General features: G+C 44.8%; 1 protein-coding gene and 1 long non-coding RNA gene across 2 annotated transcripts in view; one reads left to right on the forward strand and one right to left on the reverse strand.

Annotated features, from left to right (window-relative positions):
• Nucleotides 1-21,502, forward strand: part of LOC129382702 (uncharacterized) — a 674,466-nt gene that overhangs the window by 391,065 nt on the left and 261,899 nt on the right. The gene's annotated exons all lie outside the window — the stretch shown is intronic.
• LOC129382704 (uncharacterized) lies at nucleotides 360-6,558 on the reverse strand. The gene is made up of 4 exons (XR_008610752.2): nucleotides 6,516-6,558; nucleotides 6,336-6,448; nucleotides 1,958-2,082; nucleotides 360-515 (listed from the first exon to the last, which is right to left on the reverse strand). It is a non-coding gene; the product is annotated as an uncharacterized lncRNA (long non-coding RNA).

A 21,502-nucleotide genomic window follows, 5' to 3' on the forward strand; every position in this document is an offset into this window, starting at 1 on the left:
TACTACTTCGGCCGAAACTTCCATCGCCAAGTCCAGCGTGATGAAAGAAGTTACATCAAGATCTCCCTTTAGATTTTATGGTGGTCGGGCAAGGTAGCATGACGTCTCCGATCGAAGTGCACCTGCCATCCCAGTCAAAATTTCCAACAAGACCATGTCTGTTGGCTATGCGGAAATCTGGCCTATCGGCTTGTCGGCCTGTTGACTTATCCGCCTGTTGGCGTATTGGCCTGACGGCCTGTTGGCTTATCGTCCTGTTGGAGCTCATGGCGTAAGGCTATTAGACCTGAAAATACACGGCCCTGTGGTGTTTGGCATAAATTAGGTCTTTCTCTGAATACCTGAAATTTTTATTCACCGCAAGTGCCACAGTCTGCGAAAGAGCTTGCGGCACAAACAATCACTTCCTTCACATGTCACCCGGCTTCTGAGCAAGGTGCTTTCAGACATTCTGGATCCTTTTTTTCTGGTCTTCGTCGGGCACATCGCTGCGCATGTATCACTGCCCAAGAGAGCTGCAAGTAAAAAGCAAGGAGCAAATTCAAAAACATGTCTATAAATGCACTTGTAATATATATGTACACAGTGAAGCATTCCATAAATATACATAAGGCTCGAGTGCTATAACACGTATTTGTACTATTTTAGTCAATGTGAATGCAAAGTGAATTTAGGTCGCATGTTGGCAAAGCAGGCAATGCACCTGTGAATACAGCCAGCGTTACAGGGGTTCAAAGAGGCAAGCTGGCTTTCTCCACTATTTGTTTGGGGGCACCCAGCCACTGCTAAGAGGCACAGGTGTGACCGTCCACATGGATATCCGATCCCACAGACAAGTATGAGCCAGTCAGCGAGAACGCAGAAGCAGCAGCCACCGCTGGCAAGAGAGGTGCAGGCAGGTTCACTAAGAAAGCTTCACTTTAAAGAATTATGTGGATCTCGTACACATTGTGGGAATCGATGCAACTGATCAGTTGTGTTAAATAGCAATGCACTCTTCATGATTTTCTTATTATGTGGTTACAATCTGTCATTAAGCAGCTTTAAATGGTGCTGACTCTACCCTTAATGACTACACTGGAGCACATATAGTGGCAGACAATGACTCTTGCATTCTAACTCATGGTCACTGAAGTGGTTGAGAGAAGTCTATCTCTGTTCATGTTGCCAGAGAATGTAGATTTTGTGCATGCATTTATCGGTAGCGATGCCATGACATGGACGAAATACCGATTGGCCAGGCAGCATGCAAGTGCATGTGCATGCAACAACGTAGTGACAAGCCTTTTTGGCTACTTCTGGAATATAACTTCCTGGCAAATTCATTCTTTCAGATTCGTGATTATTGGGACGATTAGGCAACGGCCACCATGAGCCCCCGACCCTATGCTCAACGGCAGAAATTATAGTAAATGCACTGTGGTTTTACTTGAGTGATAAACAGCACAGCTAAACTAAACACACAGGAAGTTCCTTTCGCCAAACTTACACATGCAAGGGGCTTTGTGGTCCAATACTTCAGCTTACTGAACTCCTATGGTTTATGAACATTGCAAAGTTCAAAAATCTGAATAAGTGAACTGCGCACTGGTCGGCCACCTCAGTTCAAACAGTAGTTCAGTAAATTGAAAGATTTCACTGCATGTCACAGTATAAGATCTAAATGCACTACATTGCAAACCTTTTAGTGAGGCGGCCTCGGCTCCATCTGCCCCTTTGCGCGGCACTGATGTGACAATGTTCCTGCCAGGTTGCGGCGCCTCAGTTCATCATCATCATCATCATTTTTATTTTCACCACTGGATACAAGGTGAAAATGGCAGAGCCGGAAAAAAGCCGAAATTTCTCCGGCTTGACAAAGCTCCGGTCTCCCAGACAGGCATGGTAGCGGCTGGTGTAGAAATACAATCACGCATAAAGTGTGCATATAAGAGTATTTTTAGACACAAATACATACACAAATACAGCTGATCTGGCATCCAATAGACAGTGGTTGCCATGTAGCAAACAGAGAATCCACTGAGGCCCGAAACAAGTTGCCCCAGCCTCCTTTTCGAGCCACCGGTTGCTCCCAGCATAGATCTGGAATATAAAGAATTGCATTAGACATTATATTTCAACACTCACAATAACCACCATTTAGAATATCCTGCCACAACATGAGCTGCGTGTTGGTGGACATTACATCTGAGAGTTTTGGCAATTCACCCGTCTGTATTTTCTTAAATGAGAGCCCACCACGGAAATAGCACAAACAATGAATCGTTATACAAAATTCTCGGCATGACTAAGGCCAAAGAAAAAAAAATTTCGACCGTGCAGAAAGCCTAGCTTAAAGCAGCATAGCCAGGCAAAATTTGACAGTCGATGTACATGCAGAAAAAAAAGCTATCAAAAGAATATGGTTGATCGCTCTTCCATAGGAATCAGTGGAGCACAAAAGTGAAACATGTCGTCGCAGAAGCGGTTGCATGTTTATTGTACATGAATAAATAAGTTGCAAGCAGTCATCAACGGCGCCCAACCACTGCACAGGGACCCTTGACAATTAACACAAGCGAATGTAGTGGGACGACTTGTGACCGGAAAACATCCCCTAAAGACACTGCATTGCACGCGCTGGGTCACTGTGCACATCCGCCATAAACCACAGTCGTTCGAAAGCTGTACAAGGTAAACCGAACGTGCTTTTAGTAAATCGCTTCGTGAACTCGCGCTCTGCTGCAGCGTTGTGTTGGCAATTGACGTCCTGCTGCCGAGTTGCTTCAGCGAAGCTACGAGCATTTTGGTTTGGCTTCGCAGTGTCTTGGGTAGCCACTTGTGATGCGCTCAGCTTCAAGAATGTGAGTGGCAGTGTTCGTAGCGTGAACCGCAAACGTACTAGGACATTATGATTCACACGGGCTTGTCTCTCGCCAGACCAAAGCGAGATTCGCCCAATGACGTTGTTGCCCTTTTGCGCCGCTTAACGCCACAGTTTTCTTAGTTGGTGCCATCACAAGCAAAGCAGCAGACAGCATGTAAGCACTGCTGATGCATGTTAAAGCTGCACTCCGTAGGTGGCCAGACGTCACAGGCTAATCCGACACGAAAGATATAGAATGTACAAAAACTGTTTTAGAAACGTCAGTGTTTTATGCCGGGGTACACCATCAACTTTGTGTAACTGCTATGACGTCGGCGTGAACACGTCAAATATGCTCTGTGATGACAGGGATGGCTCCGCTATGTTGGAGCGGTGAAGCAAAGTACTGCACTATTACCCTAACGAGCACCGACAGTGAGCGCTTCAGTAATCTCCCTGCAGCGGAGGCTCCAACACCGTGTAGCCTGATGTAGGCAGTGTAGGCCTTCAGCTCAGGTTACCACGCAGCTTCCACACATGGTTTGTCTTTCCCGTTCGATTAGCCTGTCACACCTCGTCACCTATGGAGTGCAGCTTCAACATGCATCATCAGTGCTTACACACCGCCTACTGCTTCAGTCATGATGGCACCAACTAGGAAAACTGCTGCTCTAAGCAGCTCAGAAAGGAAGTGACGTTGACACGTGAATCTCGCTTTAGTCCGGCTAGAGACACGCCAGCATGAAACAGAACGCCTTCACGTGTTTGTGGCGCATGCTGCGAACCCTGCCACTTCCATTCCTGAAGCTGAGTGCGTTGCAACTGGCTGCCCAAGACTCTACAGAGTCGGGCCATAATGCTCATACCTTCGCCAAATCGGCTAGGCAGCAGAGCTCCACTCACCAATGGGACGCCCTTGCCAAGCAAGCCTGCAACATGGTCGCCAACCTGCAAATCGTGTGCCTTTCGCTGCAGTGGACCGTGAGTTCACAATGCAAACATGGAAGAGCATCTCTGAAGACACACTTAACTTTCGTGTTCTACAAATTACTACGAAAGAGGAATCAACCATATTTTTTATACTAAAACTGAAAATGCCATCATTCCACACAACTCCAGTGAAGAAAGGAAGTGGGTGGATTCTAACTCTTAATCGTGCTCTCCAACACGAGGCGCACCTGCAAAATCTATTTCACATGTGCATAGAAAGAGATTTCAAACAAAAAAGGACGGATGCGTGATCAATAACTGATGGCTTTTACACATTACAAGCCCCGCTGTAAATGTAGATTAAACTCCAAAGCTACCTATGGAATAAAAATATTCTGCTAGCGTTCTTTTAAGGTCATTTAAAGCTTGGGGAAAGAAATTATGCCCAAGTTGCTCTCGAAAGAGCTTATGATGCTGCGTCAAAATTCGAGAGACAGTCTGAATTGGCGAAGAAACAGGCCACACCAGAATTTGACAGACCGCCGGCCGTTATAACAAAATATTCTAATACACTTCCAAACATAAACAACATCCTACGAAAATACCACCCAATATTGTCAAGTAACAAGCGTCTGCGGAAAGCGTTTCCGGATGTACCTAGGGTTACCTATCGCAGCAACAGGAACATTAAAGACATGTTGGTGCACGCAAAAGTCAGCCAGCAGCATTCTCCTGTAATAAAAGCATGCTGTCGCCCCAGGTGCGAAAACTGTAGGCACCTTCAAAGTGACATTAAAATTAAAAGCACCGCAAATAGTTGTATACTCACCGACCGTTTATTCAGAGCTCACGGGGACTGCGAAAATGTCCGAATAAACAGGTGTCCGAAAAAGCTGATTAAGAAAAAAAAAAGAAATCCTTTATTTCCACGCACTTATTCGGGCTCGCCAGTGGGCTTGAAGAATCGTGATTGCCCCGTTGCACACTGTTCCGTTTACGCGCAATCAGATAAGCCTGAATCTCGGAGAGGGTCGTACGGTCACTATAGGCGGCTGAAAGCACAGTCACTGCTTGTGCACGCTCCGCATGCGACAGCAGCGTAGCACATGGTGCGTCATCTTCAGACTCTGAGTTATTGCCCGGCTTTGCAACAGAAACCTGACGAATGATCTCGCCGTCATCTAGTTCTGCGCATGTCAGTACAGCAGTGTGAGCACGTCTGAAACTGTCAAATGAGACGGTGTCCGGAACCACTGCACAGGTCTCGGCAGAAAGCTTTCGGCGTCAGTAGGGTGCACATCGGAAAGCGACAAATCCTAGGCCACCCGTCACCCGCTTGCCGGCATTTTCCAGCGCAGCTTGCGCGCGCACTGTCGGTGCCATTAGACACTTGACGCGATGTTTCCGTATGCCAGGTTGCATCACCGAAGCCTCGACACAGCACACAAACCAAACATCACTACGCCGTCATGCCGATACCAGTCGCACAAACGAAAAGCGTGGCCTACTCGTAGCGTCGTGCACAGAGAAATAAACAAATCAGCTGCTGGATTGTCTTGACATGGCTTACTAAGCTGAGACCGGAACTGCGGTAGCCACGAACCAGGCGGAAACGATGATGATGAGCGGGGATTTGCAGTAGCGCCACTTCGTGGGGCAGCAAGGAGGCTGCATTCAAAACAAAAATGGCGTTCAGCAAGTCGAACCATGCACCGGTCAAAGTCGGTGCATGGTGCTCTCGATCGAGTTGGCTCAAGGAGTGTCCGAAAAATCAGACGATAGGTTGCAAGGTGTCCGAACTTTCGGCAGTTGTTATACATTATGGTCTACGGGGAGAATGGCGGTGCAGCGAAGCAGACAGAATAACCGAGCATGCCCAAATTTTTGGAGTCCCAAAAATCAGTCAGCGACTGTACACACGAAGTCAAATCTAGCTTCACTTGTACAAGCTTGAATGTGATTTATATGCTTGAATTTTCCTTCTGTAAGAAACAATATATCGGTGAAACAGGACAATCAATGAACGTCAGATTAAACGGACATCGCACGGACACAGCTAAAAAAGCTTCCCAAAGCCGTCGCCAAGCATTTCCACCAACCAGGTCATAACTTTGATGAACTTATACTCTACATCTTAGACATATGTTCGTTCTGAACGAGAAAGAAAATACAGAGAATCATACCTTATCCATAAGTTCAAGACATTGCAACCAATAGACATAAATGTTTCAAAGGGAGCTTTAGAATCTATTCGCTATGCTAAATTTCAAGCTATAGACAACAACACTTAGCTTGGTTTCTTAGATTTTTTTCTATTTAATCATTTTTTTCATTTTTTTTTTCAGCCAGCGTGTTAGACGCCATTGACACGCCGGCTAACACGCAGCCGTTGACACGTGCTTGACATTCGGCCGAGTCACTGGCCTTGTGCACAGCGCTCCTTTATCCTAATTCTGCACGCTGACACGCCTTTGCTCGTTCCGCACCCACCCGCCTTACACCCTCTCCCCTTTAGAAGAACCCTACTTATATATACTGTGGCGAGGAAAGCATACGACACCTTGAAGAAGACAACTGCTCTTGTCGAAACGTTAGCTCCTGCTTTCCCCTTGTTCTCGTTTTGCTCATCATCTTGAATTTCCTTCTTCCGCCTTTCCCGTGTTTTATCTGCAACTTAGAAACACTGACAGATAAGAGAAACTATCAAATGGACTGCTGCTATTTCAATAATGAAACTTACCTTAAAAATTAGCCATAAAAATGAAGAATAGTGATGGTTTCCTGAAAAAAAAAGCTTGGCTTGGAAATAATGAAGGCACGTCTGGATAAGACTGTGCTTATCTGAAAGTTTTGCGCACAGATGGGTGTGAACAATATAAATGTGTGAGCCAGTGCTTTGAAAAGTGCTACAGCTATGCAGGTGAGCATCGATGAAAGTGGCTCGATAATTATGAGCGAGTGCACACATAAAATATTGGTTAGCAAGAGCAAGGGCCTCACAATCTGTTCTTGAGAACTAAGCAATGGTGTCAGAGAAATCTTATCAAGGTGGTCTTTCAGGAACACTGTGGGGCTGTCAAAGAACGCAGCAGCAGTGCTGCATCCTGAAGATAATCCACAAGAAATGTTATTGCGAATAACTTCTGCATAAATTCACGATCTAGAGGAAGCTTCATGAAAGTGAAAAAAAATTACATGCACTCAAGAGTAGCATGAAGCTCCAGTGAAAATTTGTAGCTTTGTGCAGCTGTAGGGTGGAGGACAATTTTTTTTACTTTCAACAATAACACTGAAGAATAATCACACACGAGGATAGCAAACAAGAAAAAACTGGCCCTGTCCATGAAGTATTAACTTACTCAAAGGCTGGAAAGCTTTTGACCCACTGACGCCAGATAGTCTGTCACTAAGTTCTGTAATGATAACACACCGACATGTCGTTGTATATTACTTTCATACATTATGAAGTAAACATCAATGCTGCAAATCGCCATGATATGGCCGATTAACTTCTTTTTAACTTTGAACAAGTAACCCACTCGAGAGCAAATTTTCTCATTGGCTTGAGCAGCATTCACAACGTTCTTCCCCTGCCTTGTTTCATGATGGAGCCAAGAGCCAATGATATCCTAATGTTACAAGCTCCAACACCTTTTTCTTCCCTTTCTTCTGCAGGGAATATTTCCAAACTTGTTCGGGTGCAATTCACAGAAATTCCGTCGCGTTCTGCCAACTAGTGCACTGCGCACAAAGCCATGGTAAGCAAGAGCTGTGCTGACTGCTCACTGGGTGTAGTGCAAACTTTTGCTTAATAATAATATATGGGGTTTTACGTGCCAAAACCACTTTCTGATTATGAGGCACGCCGTAGTGGAGGACTCCGGAAATTTCGACCACCTGGGGTTCTTTAACGTGCACCTAAATCTAAGTACACGGGTGTTTTCGAATTTCGCCCCCATCGAAATGCGGCCGCCGTGGCCGCGATTCGATCCCGCGACCTCGTGCTCAGCAGCCCAACACCATAGCCACTGAGCAACCGCGGCGGGTCAAACTTTTGCTTGAATTCTCGCCTGTTTTAGGTACATGCCTATGTACTATCTTCTAGACATGATCACGCGTGCACATTTCTTCACAATGTCTAAACCTGGAGCGCCTTGTGAGTCATTTACTGACAAGAAAATGTGGTTAACGGTAAATACGTACTCCTCACCCGAGTTGACAGGCCACTGCACCCCGCAATGCCTGATGCAAGCACTTAGCATCTAAGGTCACGTTGACGCATTGAACATGACCTTCTTCCAATGGGTTGATTCATGGGTTTCAACATCTCAAAGCAACACTGCAGCTATGAGATATGCTATAGTGGAGGACTGGAATTAATTTGGCCACATGAGCTCTTTAATGTGCATCTCAATCTAAGTACATGAGTGCGCTTGCATTTCACCCCCTTCGAAATGAAGCTGCCATGGACACAGATCGAACTATCAACCACACGCTTAGCAGCACAATGCCATAGCCAATAAGGCACCACAGTGGGTATCGTGTTAACTACACACTGTCTTTCGACCCTGCTAGACACAGAGCGGCACCAATTTATGGGCCTGAAGTACCTCATTATCCCGCTAAAAATAATAGCGTGAACCAGGACGACCACCAAATGAGAGGGACACACACAGAAGTGCTACTAACAACTACTTTTATTCTCCCACCACAATGGACATATATACACCATGGCCACACATGCGCAGATGTAATCAGAATGAACACATCACTTACGCCAAGCAGTTAAGAGATATGTGAGCTTAAAAACTGGCACTCTGCAACTTAAAGAGATAAGGATGTGTCGTTGACACAGTCATCTGCTTTTTTCTTTATGTGATAAGCTTGCAGTACTAATCCCGCTTGCTCGCTTTCGCTTCGCCCCAGAATCAAGGTCTCATCAAAGCACGGTGCACAATTGCGGCAAGTATTCAAATGGGACGCAAGATGTGCCCCTCTGTCAGCATTATTGTTTGTTTTTCTGGCATGTTCCCTGAGCCACTCATTCATGCATCGCCTGGCCTGACCGATGTATGTCTTTCCACATGATAAAGGTAGGGCATAAGCAACTCTGATTGCATAGAGAATGTATTATATACCATGCCTAATTTGGCAGGCTCGCCTGTTATCACTCCATGTGCGGGCACAGTTTCGCGAACTTAATCGGAGCACAAAATTCAGAGGGACAGCGTGCCTACCTGAAGCCTTCGTAAGGTAGTGGGAAACCTTATGTATATAAGGCAGCACCACAATTCTGAACGCCTCAGGTTGTCATCTAACTCGTACTCGGCTTTCTGATTTTCAACCTCTGTAACAGACCTTCGGCTATACCTATTAAAAGTATCATAAGGAACCCTGCTGCCGAAAGCCGGCGAACCTGATTATCAACACTTGCCTGCATTTTATTGCACACACGATTTATTGAGAGCTGATTCCATGTATTGGGATGCTATGCCTCTTTTGACAATTCTTGAATGCTCCGACATGAAAGAAAAAAGTTCGTTTCGTGCCCGAGGAAGGTAAACGCAACAAACATGACGTTCACAGAACTCTAGGTTAAGATCAAGGAACAGCAAATGATTACCGTGGGCTAGTTCGTGGGTAAATGTTAGTCGTTGACCACATTGATTAAAAACACTTAAAACCTCATTAACATTATCCAGGTAGAGAGAGTAACACGCTAAACATACTAAAAACTCGTCGACGTATCTAAATACCATTAAAACATTTCCCTCTTTAATTGTGCACCACGCTTTCATGAGACCTTGACTCGGGGCGAAGCAAAAGCGAGCAAGCGCAATTACCACTATAGCTTATCACATAAAGAAAAAAGCAAATGACTGTGTCAGTGACACATCCTTATCTCTTTACGCCGTAGAGTGTGTTTATAGGCTGACATGTTTGGTAACTGCCTGGCTTAAATGTTGTGTTCAGTTTGATTACGCTTGTGCATGTCTGGCCGTGGCGTATACAGGGTGTCCCACATAACTTGAGCGAAGAATTTAAAAATCAAAGGCGCGTCGAAGCGAACTGAAATGAACGCATACTATTCGCAATAGCCTATAGTTACTCAGTCAATTTTTTTCCACCACAGTTCACGTGGTCATTGCCTCGCTCACCCGCCTTAACCCCTCTCCCCTTTAGAAGAGCTCTAGCTATATATACTGTGCAGAGGAAAGCATATGTCGCCTTGAAAAAGACAAGTCCACTTGTCGAAATACTGCCACCCGCTTGTACCTTGTTCTCGTTTCGGTCATCTCTAATTTACATCTCCCACCTTCGTCGTGTTTTTCATGATTAGTCACTCTGATCGGTAAGCTTTCTGTTGAACTAAAAAATATAGCTACCATGAAAACTGGTTGTCAGTCCCTTTAAAAGGCCTCAAACGTATTGCGATATTGTAATTGGAGCTCACGTACTTTTATCAAGACTCAAAGCAGGTAAAATGACTTTTTATTTTTCTGTAAAAACTTCTAACATCACATTGTCCTTTTCAATTTCAATATAGTAATAATAATTCAAAGCTGGCATTCATAGTGTTCCCAGAACATTGGAGTGGCAAGTGCAAAATAAAAAAATATTAACACAGGCCGGCAATATTTTACTCAAGCACTCTGTAAGCTATAAGCAAACAAAATGGCTATGCTCAAACGAAGAGTTATTGCAGCTTTGCTTCTACACCTAACTCTTTCAGCCATGCTTTTCTGTACAGCAGATTGCACATTGCATTACACGTGCAATGAAAGTTGGCACGTCATGATGGTCAAATGGTTCAATGCACAGACTCACTCGGCACAAGTGATGTGCTTTCATCGAGCAGACACAGCAGTACTTGTCGCAGTGTGGTCCGACACATAAGCGCCAAAAGAAGAGTGTTGGGTGATCATACCTTCGCTTTTGTCCTCTTCTTTGCTTTCCCCTCATTGAGGTTCATTGTTTTTCTAGGGCTTTTGGTTAGGAACAATTCCATTTCTTCCTATGTTTCTGCACAGTACCAGAAAGCAGCGTCGTTTGAGCACAGAAATGAAATAGTATTGCAGAATCCATACACAACACTGACAGTATAGATTACAACTTTTTATCTTTTTGGTATCTTGCAACACAAATGTAACATTACAACAAAGCTTGCACTTAAGTATTCCCTAGTCTTGTTTGACCTAATATTCAACTATTGAAAAGCAGTGAAATCATATACAATGGCAAGATTTGCAGGCGATTCAATTTTTACATGTTAGAACTACCTAGGAGAATATTAACATAACTAGCATTGCGCATGTGTGATGCCAAGTGATGCCAGTAATTGAAAGATGAGGGTAAAGTTCCAAGGCAGATTTTTACCTTCGCAAAAGGCTTAATGCTTCTCTCCAAATTTGAAGGCTCATATTATAATTATACATTTATGATTATCAAATTTTGTTGTTTCACGGGATTGCTCATTCAGTGACTTCAAATTCGGTCCAATTGACATTTCAAAACCCAATGATGTCCAGTTGTACGAACTTACACTTGCAGTGACCGGCAATCGCGAGCAATTGGGTCCCATTGAAAACTCCAAATGGACGTAATGTTTTCTTTTATTTAGCCTTTTTGGCAGCCCAATATAACTATCCACCGACACAGTCCTGTTTGTGTAACAGCTTACCTGCCATGTGGAGTACCTTCGCTTTATAGTATCCACCGGAGACACTGTTGTCGCCAGTCCACCATCCTTCCTAAGATTTGGCGCCGTGAAAATCGAAAACGCTTGCTGGAAAAAAGTCTCTTATGGCAGCGTGTCGATAAACCTCAGTTGTCGAGTCGACCTTGTACTGCATGCACCAGCGTTTTGTCGGGGAAAGCACACTAGAACATCGTGACAAATGTGCTATGCAGAAGTTCGTGCACAGAAAGAAAACAAATGCACACAGCGTCGAGCTATGGATACGACTCCGGGGCAAGTGATCAAATCGGAACCATTACAAACGTGCTCCTAGTGGTCGCTGATCTGTATAAACGAAACTTAAAACACCAAAAAGCTCAGTATTTTAAAAGCAGTAATCATACACCACTGCAATCCATGCGCTACTTTATTTTTTTTTTACATTTATACGCTGGATTTAGTTCTCTGCATTGGAGAGGCCACACAGACAGAGTGTTGCAGTAAGGCAGAATGCTGGTCTAGGTGGAATAAATAGAACACACTACAAAGCACTACAAATTATGTAGTGTGTTGTTGTGCGAGCACGATCCTCGTTCCCCATCCACTCAACAAGCTAAGGAAAAAGCTTTTCACCACTGAAAGAAATGAAAACGAGTTGGTATGGATTCATGTCACTGAAATTGCAGGTGTGCAAACAAAGGCATGAGTAACAAAAGGGCAAGACAGACGCGGGCGTTTGTCTCATCCTTTTCATACTTTGGGCAATTTTTAACCTTTTCGTGCTTGCATGTCTGTCCTACGTTGTCATAAATCTTGTTCCCTTCCTCCATGCAACTAGTCCGCCAGCACATCCTCATGAAAGGAGGGATGCAGCTGGCCTTAAACGGCGCCACTTTAACTCGTGGCTAGTATCCCGCCGTAAATACGTCAGCATACCACCGCAAATGCGTCAGCATACCCAAAACTATATCATCCAGAGTCTGGCGTTCAGCACCTTAGCGCAAAAGCTTGAAGCTTGCGCGGTCATCCAGGAACATGATGTTTATTGCAAGAATATTGCCTCTGTGTGATTGAAGTTTATGGATATGTATTTAAAGAAATGATGAAAAGCAAGCGTGTGCCCATGGCTAGTGTGAGAAAGTACAGCTGCGAACAAATTTGTCATGTGATTTTTTTTTAATACTGCATATGACATCCTAAGGTTGTCAATACCTAATTGACACCCGCGCACGTGTGGAATCTAAAGTTACGACAGTGCAAGTTACTGTAACCTAAAGGACAGGAGCCATATCAGGATGTACGTACATGAAGAAAATTGGGCGATGTGTAGCGTGCACAGATAACGCAGAAACTATCATTGATCTTTTGTATCCATATTCATGCATCATCAAGGATTTATCGCATTTTTTGTAGAATACCAGTAAAATCTTTTCACTACAACGAGCATATAAATGCCGTTTGTAGCAAACATATATACATCAAGAATAAAGGCCACATTTCTTTGAAGGCTTTCGTTCATCTGCTGCATACGAAGGCGCTTGCATGTTCTATTTTTTTTATTTACAAATACTGCTATCCCATGAATTGGAACATTGCAGGAGTGGTACAGAAGTTTTACATAAAAATATTGGGAAAGTGTATGATTGCAAATGTGAGTGCAAAGACTTACAGAGAGAACAGTAAAGTATCATAAAGAAAATGCATGATTTGGCTATTCTCGCACAAAATGATCAACAGACATTTCACGTAATGTGCCATCTAAATCGTTCCACCATTCGACTGTGAAGGGAAAAAAATGAACATTTGAAGCTGTCTGAAAGTGGCCGAAACGGCATGATGTTAAGCGGGTTGGAAGGGCGAGTGACACGTGCTGAAGAACTGGCGAAAGAAAAGGGGGCGTCAACATAAATACGCTTGTTGATAATCTTGCGAAGTAGGATAATGCGATCACATATGCGCCTGTGTTGAAGTGTGTCAAGTGATAACGTGCGGGCGTGAACTGTGGGAGAGAAGTGACAGTCATAACGCTTATATATAAATCTTATTGCTTTTTTCTGCACATTTTCAAGTTTTATGGTGTCTTCGACGAAGTGTGGCGACCAGACCGCCGATGCATATTCAAGTACAGGCCTTACTAAACATTTGTACGCCGTCAGCTTACAGTTTTTGGTTGCATATTGTAATGTACGTTTTAAGAACCTGAGTTTCCTGAGTGCCTTGGAGCAAGTTAAATTTACATGCTTAGACCAATTTAAGTTTCAACAGAACGTTACACCTAGGTACTTAAATTCGTTCACGTGCGTCAGTTGATTTCTGTTCTTAGTGTACGAAAAACGAAAAGGATTTTTCTTGTTAGTGAATGTCATCGATACAGTTTTGGTAAAATTTAACCTCATCTGCCATGTGTTCCTCCAATCACACAATGAAGAAAACACATTATTTAGAGTAAGGTGATCGCATGCATTATTTATATTTGAATGCACAACGCAGTCATCTGCATATAAACGGATTTTAACTAACGTGTTATTACTTATCTGGACGACGTCATTAATGTAAATGAGAAATAAAAGTGGCCCTAGAACTGATCCCTGTGGGACGCCAGATGTTATACAGACAGACGTTGATTGAGAGTGATTAAACGTCGCAAACTGTGATCTTAATCGCAAGTAGTCCTTAATCCAGCCTAGTAGTCGGATACCGTAAGTTCCCTTGAAAAAGGCGCCAATTTTAGTAATGAGTTTACTATGACAAACGAAATCGAATGCTTTTGAGTAGTCGATAAAAATGGCCTCCATCTGACCACGATGATTTAGGCATGATGCAATGTCGCGTGGGAATTCAATTAACTGCGTGAGAGTAGAAAACCGAGCCCGAAAACCATGCCGATTATTCGACAGAAGATTATTGTTAGACAAGTACAAGACAAAATGTTTGTGAATAATGTGTTCCAATACTTTGGAGCAAGTGCATATTAACGCAATTGCTCTATAATTAGAGAGACTTTGTTTGTTCCCAGACCTAAATACTTTTACTACATTAGCTATTTTCCAGGTTTGTGGAACAGTTTCAGTTTGGAGGGATTTTCGGAAAATAAGTCAGGTACCGGGCACACCACTCAGAATATTTTTTTCTTTAGAAACATGTTAGGTATACTATCGGCTCCAGCATATTTGGTCGTGTCAGTTTGCAACAAAAGATTCAGAACTCCGTTATAACTTATATCCAACTTCGTCAAGGATGGCAATTCAGTGACTACACAAAACATCGGCCTAGTGTCGTTGTCGCTGTCAAATACCGATTTAAAATATTTACGAAAAGCTTCAGATAACAGGAGGGTTAGAACATGGTTTACCATAAACAACAAAGGATGAAGAACAGTGACCAGTCGAAGTAATTGTTTTCCACAATTTGTGTGGGTTGGTTTTCATGAATGTTGTCAGTGTGTTGTCATAATAAAATTTCCTAGCGTCATGCGTTTTGGTTCGTAGAGCCGTTTTCAAGGAAACTAGAAGCGCACCTTCGCTGATATGTTGTGACTTACATCGCTTGAGAAGTCTATGCGACGGATAAGTTGGTTCGACGCATAAGTTGGTTCTAAGATGTTCCTTCCTTCCTCCTCTTGAAGCGCTTGGGTCTAGCGAGAGCAAGGGGAAAGTAAACATGTCCGCAATAGAGATTAGTAAGACGCGCTTCGAAGAATATTCGGAGAAAATTAGGCAAACGACAAGCAGTGGTGGTGAACGAAAACGAAGTTCTCAATAGGGATTCACATAGATTCGTACAAGGGCTTGGTGGCGCAACGCATTACCCCATTCCGAAGGGAACACTCATAGCATTCATCCACTTATCCTTGCTTGACGTAGGAAACCTAGGAAATAATGACATCTATCTCCGCGTCAAGCGAGAAATGACCCATCCCGCTGCGTGACTGACGCACGTTCGGCCGCTAGACCGAAATATGGTAGTGCATGAAGGGTCGCAAAAAATGCGAGAACGTTACCGGCAGTATCTGCAGCCTGGATCGCGCAGCCAAGTCCGAAGACAAACTCGGAAGTACGCGGCAAAAATAACCACACTTGCCGCCACTACTACTAAGGTACGTATGTGTGCATTGAAAGCTTCAATTTTATAGAATTAATTGGAGTACAAACACCAAATTAAGAGCCGATAACAAGCAGCAATAGCTATGCGATATTTTACAAAAACGACACGCCAAGCACCATTTGTACAGCCGGCATGACTATCGGAAAAATTACGTGTGGCCAACGTAACATTTTCGGTGCTTTGCCACTGCTGCCATCGAATATTTAAAGCCCGTTTATTGGACTCTGAAGCATGCAAAAGCGCGGTACCGGCACCCGCAGCGGTAGGCAATGGCATTGCACTGATGAGGTCGAGGTTGGATCCGGCCACGGTGGCCGTATTTCGATGTAAGTGGAACGAAGAAATGATAGTGTACCTAAGTGCGCGTTACTTCCCCACTGTGGCGTGCCTCATAATCAGATCTTAGGTTTGGCACGTAAAACTGCAGGATTTATTTTTGTTGCCGGAACGCGCTGAGCCGGTACGCTGAAGGTGCAGACGGTATTCATCATTAACCACGGGGCAATATGGAGCTGGAGACTTATGACATTGCTTTGAATACGCAGGAAAGTATTTCCAGTTTCCGTAAAGAAATATAATTAAGAATTTAAATATCGGACGCAGCCCACTTCGCATGTTATTCATGGTGCTGTGCATAAGATTTACCTTGCCCAATTTAGTTATTTTGTGTCAACATTCCTCAGAACTTCATTGCAAGCAGCATTTCCAAATAGAACACTTGAGTTTCAAATGATGTCAGTGTTATAATATCCCATTTTCATTTGCTCCATGTTGTTTCAGAACACGCCAGCCAAGCTGCACAGCCCTCCCATGGATGCCACTTGTGGCATTTGCACTGAAGACCACAGTGATGATTCAAGTCAAAACAACTCCAGCCTTGCAGCAATATGCGCTGCTGCGAATACGGGTGCAACTGCCAGTTCTGTGTAAGAAGAGGAAACTAGCCAAGCTACAAGTGAAACTGATGTTCATTGTGATGACGGTGCAACAAGCTTCAGTGGCAGTGAACTCAATTATGCTTTTGAGTTGAGCTCCGAAGTAACCACGTTGAAGAAACAGGTGAAATAGGCAGCAATGATGAAGAAAGTGCACAGATGCATGATGATGAAGCAAGTGGGAGGAAGCTGCAGGAGATGATCTCGTTATATATTTTGAAAAACTCGGGCAGGAAACCCTGCCTTATCAGGCAACAACAAAAGCATAAGCTTTCCGGCTTGTGCCTTTTACACTGTCACTGCAGGACTGAAATGAGCACAAGTTCGAGGGTTCCTAACTTTCATCAATGCCCTGTTTGGGGAGAAAGCCATGCACTACCTACTCCCTGAGAAACCTGTGGAAGAGCAAGAAAGAAGCATTGAGGGTGCACTTATTTTGTCAAGCCTTCCATAAATACCTAGGACTATCTCGCGATGCCAAAAGCAAGCCCAGTGTCACCTGTGATTCATGTGGTGCAGAAAAGAGGCTTCAAGAGTCAATGAGTTCTGGGTGTTTCTTTTTGACATTTAACTTAAAACAGGAGTTGCTTGAACTCTTAAAACAAGTTGGCAGACCTCCTCACACTAACTTACAGAAGCTGTCATCAGGGCCTCTAGTGCCAAGTGCTTTTTGTGGCATCACCGATGGAAGTTTCTACCATAGTGTATGAAAGCAGATAAACATGGCATGGAGTGATATCACATTCACCTTCAACAGTGATGATGCACCTCTGTTCGATTCCAGCAAGAGCACAATTTGGCCAGTTCAAGTAATGATAAATGAGCCGCCAGTTTTGATGCGGTGGCAAAATGTGCTCATCTCAGGGCTATGGTTCTCAAGGACTCACCCACCGATGCACCTCTTCATGATGCAGTTTGTTGAAGGAGTCCCGAATGTTGGAACTCTAGTATGGTCTCTTGCTGGGGCGGTATGAACATGCTACATCAGCATGCCCGCGTTGGTGCATAACGGCTCTTGTGACCACAAACTATAATTGACAAAAGTGTAATGTTACGTCACACGTGAGTTGCAAGCAAGGCGCTTTAGCTAGCATGGTAATGATTGCTTATCTGGATTTGTATAAACATTCTCTTGTTCACTTTGCACATTATCGTCATTCTGTATTTTTTATAATTTATTGCATTATCACAAATATCACTAATTACCTAGGAGAGTTCCCGCTTGCCAGATTTGATCAGCGGACCTCGAGCACAGTAGTGGGATATTTAAACCACTACGCCACTGATATGTCGTACAGCAAGCCCAATAGAAGACCCTTGGGGATTTCTCTTGAACAAGCAAGCTTCCTGAGACACTTCACGAATTTAGATTTGGATGTCCACGTCTGGGTCAACGGAGTGACAACTGTGTAAAAGTTATCGACCGTGGACTCGGCTAGCTAGCCGCACACTTGATTCAAAGGCTAGCTGTGGTCGACAACGCCCCACGAATGTGCCACTGTGGAGCAGAAACACTCGATGCAAAGTAAGGCACAGGCGCACACTCACCCCAAGTTGTTCCCATGCAAAAAGGGTGCCTTGGGAACTTGGGGGAGCAAACAGACACACAACCTTTCATTTTAAAATGCAATTTTACTCTCTGCGACACAGTCTACTGCAGACTGCCGGGGTCGTAAGATGTTGGGCTCGAGGCGTAGGGGAGATGCCTGCAGTTAGCGAAGGGGGTCGAACCGGAGGCTGCAGGCATGCAGCCCTCCCCTTCTGTCTCCTCAATCTTTTCGATGCAGCTCGGTTTTTGAGAAAAACGAGGCCTGGTAGTGACGGCGCCGTGTTCGTTGCTTGCCTTGACCATCCTGCGCAATCTCGTCCCCAGAAAGTCTCATCAGCCTGACTCGGTTCCACACTTGCTGTCCGATGCCAATTTAAATTGTGTCACCTGGCTTGCATAAACGTTTGTGACATAGCCTGGTCACGTCGATCCCTTTGATATTCGTAGGTTCCAGATGCGGTATGTGTCTGCAGGCAGCACTTCTATAACAATGTACGAGCCTCTGTGTTTAGGTTGCGTCTTCGTGGGCTGTCCTGTGTTTTTTATTGTTGTGGTTATGGAGGCGGTGGTAGTTGATCACCCTCTTGTATGTGCCACCCTTTCTTTCGCGTGAGAAGGGTGTTCCTGTACGCGGAAGTACTACTACAGATTAATCTATATGGCATGAACTCATCAGCATTCTCTCTCCATACCCGCCTCTGGTAGTAGGAGCTATGGTATGGTGGCTAGAAAACCGGCTTGCTTCGACGGAGCTCGACGATTTTCTTATCAGCGATGCCGGTGCACCCCAGTTCTTCAATTAAACAGTGTGCAGCAATTATTATGCTTGTTAAGCAACGTGGAACGCTGTGTTTTCTTCTCTCCATAGATGATGCAGCCCACATTATTATCGTCTCGGTTTGTCAGTTGCAGCGCATGGGCCTACTTATTGGCGGTCCGTAAAGCTTGCTCTGGCATACTGCAAGGAGCGGGTGGACGCATGAGTATTTGTCCTTGCTTTATGTGCAACTCGACATTGCTATAGTTCGCAACCAGGATGCTGAAAACAGCAGGTGCATCAAGAGAAGGTGTTCCCGATAAAGACAGAACCCTCCATGGGGAAGCCTCAATGCTTTCTTGACACTTGACGACTTCTCTCGTTTTTTCCAATTCTGCGACAATACCTGTCAGACCTTGTGCGTGCCTTTGGTTCAGCACATGGGTACATCCACCAGTGTGGACCAGAAGCAGACCGGGCAAGTAGATCACGTCAGTGCCAATGATGACGTCCGGTCCAACAAAGGTGTCGTCGCTGACTATGGAGAAGGCAGTTCAACATCATTGACGCGCACCTTTAAATCTAGTACACCGAGGGATGGTTGCTTTCCACCGACTCCGGGTATGGCCGCTCCGGGAGGCGCCATAACCTCCCTGCTCAGCTGCACGGCACGCGTCAGCTTTATCAAGCTCACATTAGTGCCCGTATCGAGAAGGGCGATCATTCATTCGCCGTCAATACAAATGCTTTTGTACACCCTTTTTGACGATGGGGTGCATACAGTGTTAGTCACATTACCTGAGCAGCCCTGATGCGGACACGATTTTGTGCTGTTCCCATCATGGCTACATTGCGTGCAATAAAGTGGGCGCCGTGGCTCAGGACACTGACTCAACAGGTGGCTCGTTTGTTGGCAGTTGTAGCAACGCACCCCATCTGCTCGGCGCCCTCCTTCTTGCACTGCATCGTCTACGTATGCTGACACAGGACACGGCTGATGGCCACTACTCCATCGGCTTCGGCTGTCGAACTGTTGTGCCGATGGAAATTGTCTTTTGTGGCTTTCTATGAAGCTTTCATGGGTTATGATTGCTCGAAGCAACTCGTCCACACTATTATACCTTCTGTCTTGTAATGCGACACTCATCTCAGTAGACAAAAGACATCTGATAATATTGACAATTGTATCCGGCATACTTAGCTTCAAGCTGTCGCACACTTTTTTTTCCTTTTCACGGACGTACTTCGTAACATCCTAGCACGACTCTGAACTTGTTCGGCCATTCTCCTTCATAAGTCCAGAAGGCTTTTTCTCAGTCATGAAACCTGCTTTAAACGCAGCTACAAACTCTTGCCATAAATAACACCTTGTTGCCGACGAAATCAGCCAATCCTCATTTGGGCCCTGCAGCTTGAGGATAAAAGCAGTTAGTCATTGATATTCAGATCATTTGGCAACGTCGGCAATGCGCGAGAATGTTTCCAGCCAATCTTCGGCACTGATTTGGGCGCTGTCTCCAGTGAAGTTCGGGATTGCGGTAGAGAGGTCCGGTCTCGCATGAACAGTTGTTGGAGTCGATGGAGCATTCAACCACTCCATCATGCGACCCATTGCAGAGAAGGCCTCGGTGAGCTGTCCCAAGATGATGTTGCTCAGGCATGGATCCGGCTGGAATATCGGTGTTAAGGGAGCAGAATTAGAGCCGCCGAGCTCCCGAATCTCCTCTTGCAGTCATGAAAGTTGGGCGACTTTTTCTTGGAGCGGGTCTGGTGTGCTGTGATCATTTCGTTTCCTGCTGTCCCGTTAAAGCTCGGTGGCACAAGTCACTTGTTAAGCAGCGCATGATTGTGCAGCAAAACATGTGTAGTACGGATGTTCGTCATCCTGGCTCATCTTGACGGGCTTGTTGGGATTATCCCACTTCTGAGTGTAAAAAAGTTATTGACCGCGGACTGAGCTAGCGCACCGCGTACTTAGTTAAAAAACTAGCTCTGATAGACTGAATTGCCACTTAGGACCAGAAACATGCGACGCAAAGTAAGGCACAGGCATACATTTGCCCCAAGCGGCTTCCACGCAAAAAGGGCGCCTCGAGAACTTGGGGGAGCAAACAGACACACAACCTTTCTTTTTAAAACGCAGTTTTACTCTGTGTACGACGCAGGCTACTGTACACTGCCAGGGTCGTAAGATGCGGCGCTTCAGGCAGAGGGGAAATGCCTGCGATCAGCGAAAGGGGTCGAACCAGAGGTGGCAGCGAGGCTGCAAGGATGCAGCCAGACGCTTGCGGGTCTGTGTCCTCAACGTCTTTGAGGCACCTCGGTTTCTGAGAAAAACGGGGCCTGATAGTGACGGCGCCATGTTCGTTGCTTACAACTGATTACATATACAGTAGACTTCTAATAATTCAAGCTCGAGGGACCCCAGAATTTTGTTTCAATTGTGAAATGCAGGTATGAATGTGTCTTGGGGCAACACATCAGCTCACACTGTAATGAAATATGTATTTAATCCTATAATGAAAATAAATTCCAAATTCATGAGTGCTCTCTTGCAGCAAGTGACTTCAAAACAAAAATTTTTCTATTCCAACAAGGACAGCTTTTCTGCTTGTGGTTTTTACCGCTTTGAGTAGTGTAGACAGGTAGTTGGCTCCATTTTCATGTGAACGCAAATGTTCAGCTAGAAGTGACTAAAGCAGCT

This window comes from Dermacentor andersoni, chromosome 6 (genome assembly GCF_023375885.2).
Source record: "Dermacentor andersoni chromosome 6, qqDerAnde1_hic_scaffold, whole genome shotgun sequence".
Classification (NCBI taxonomy): Eukaryota; Metazoa; Arthropoda; class Arachnida; order Ixodida; family Ixodidae; genus Dermacentor; species Dermacentor andersoni.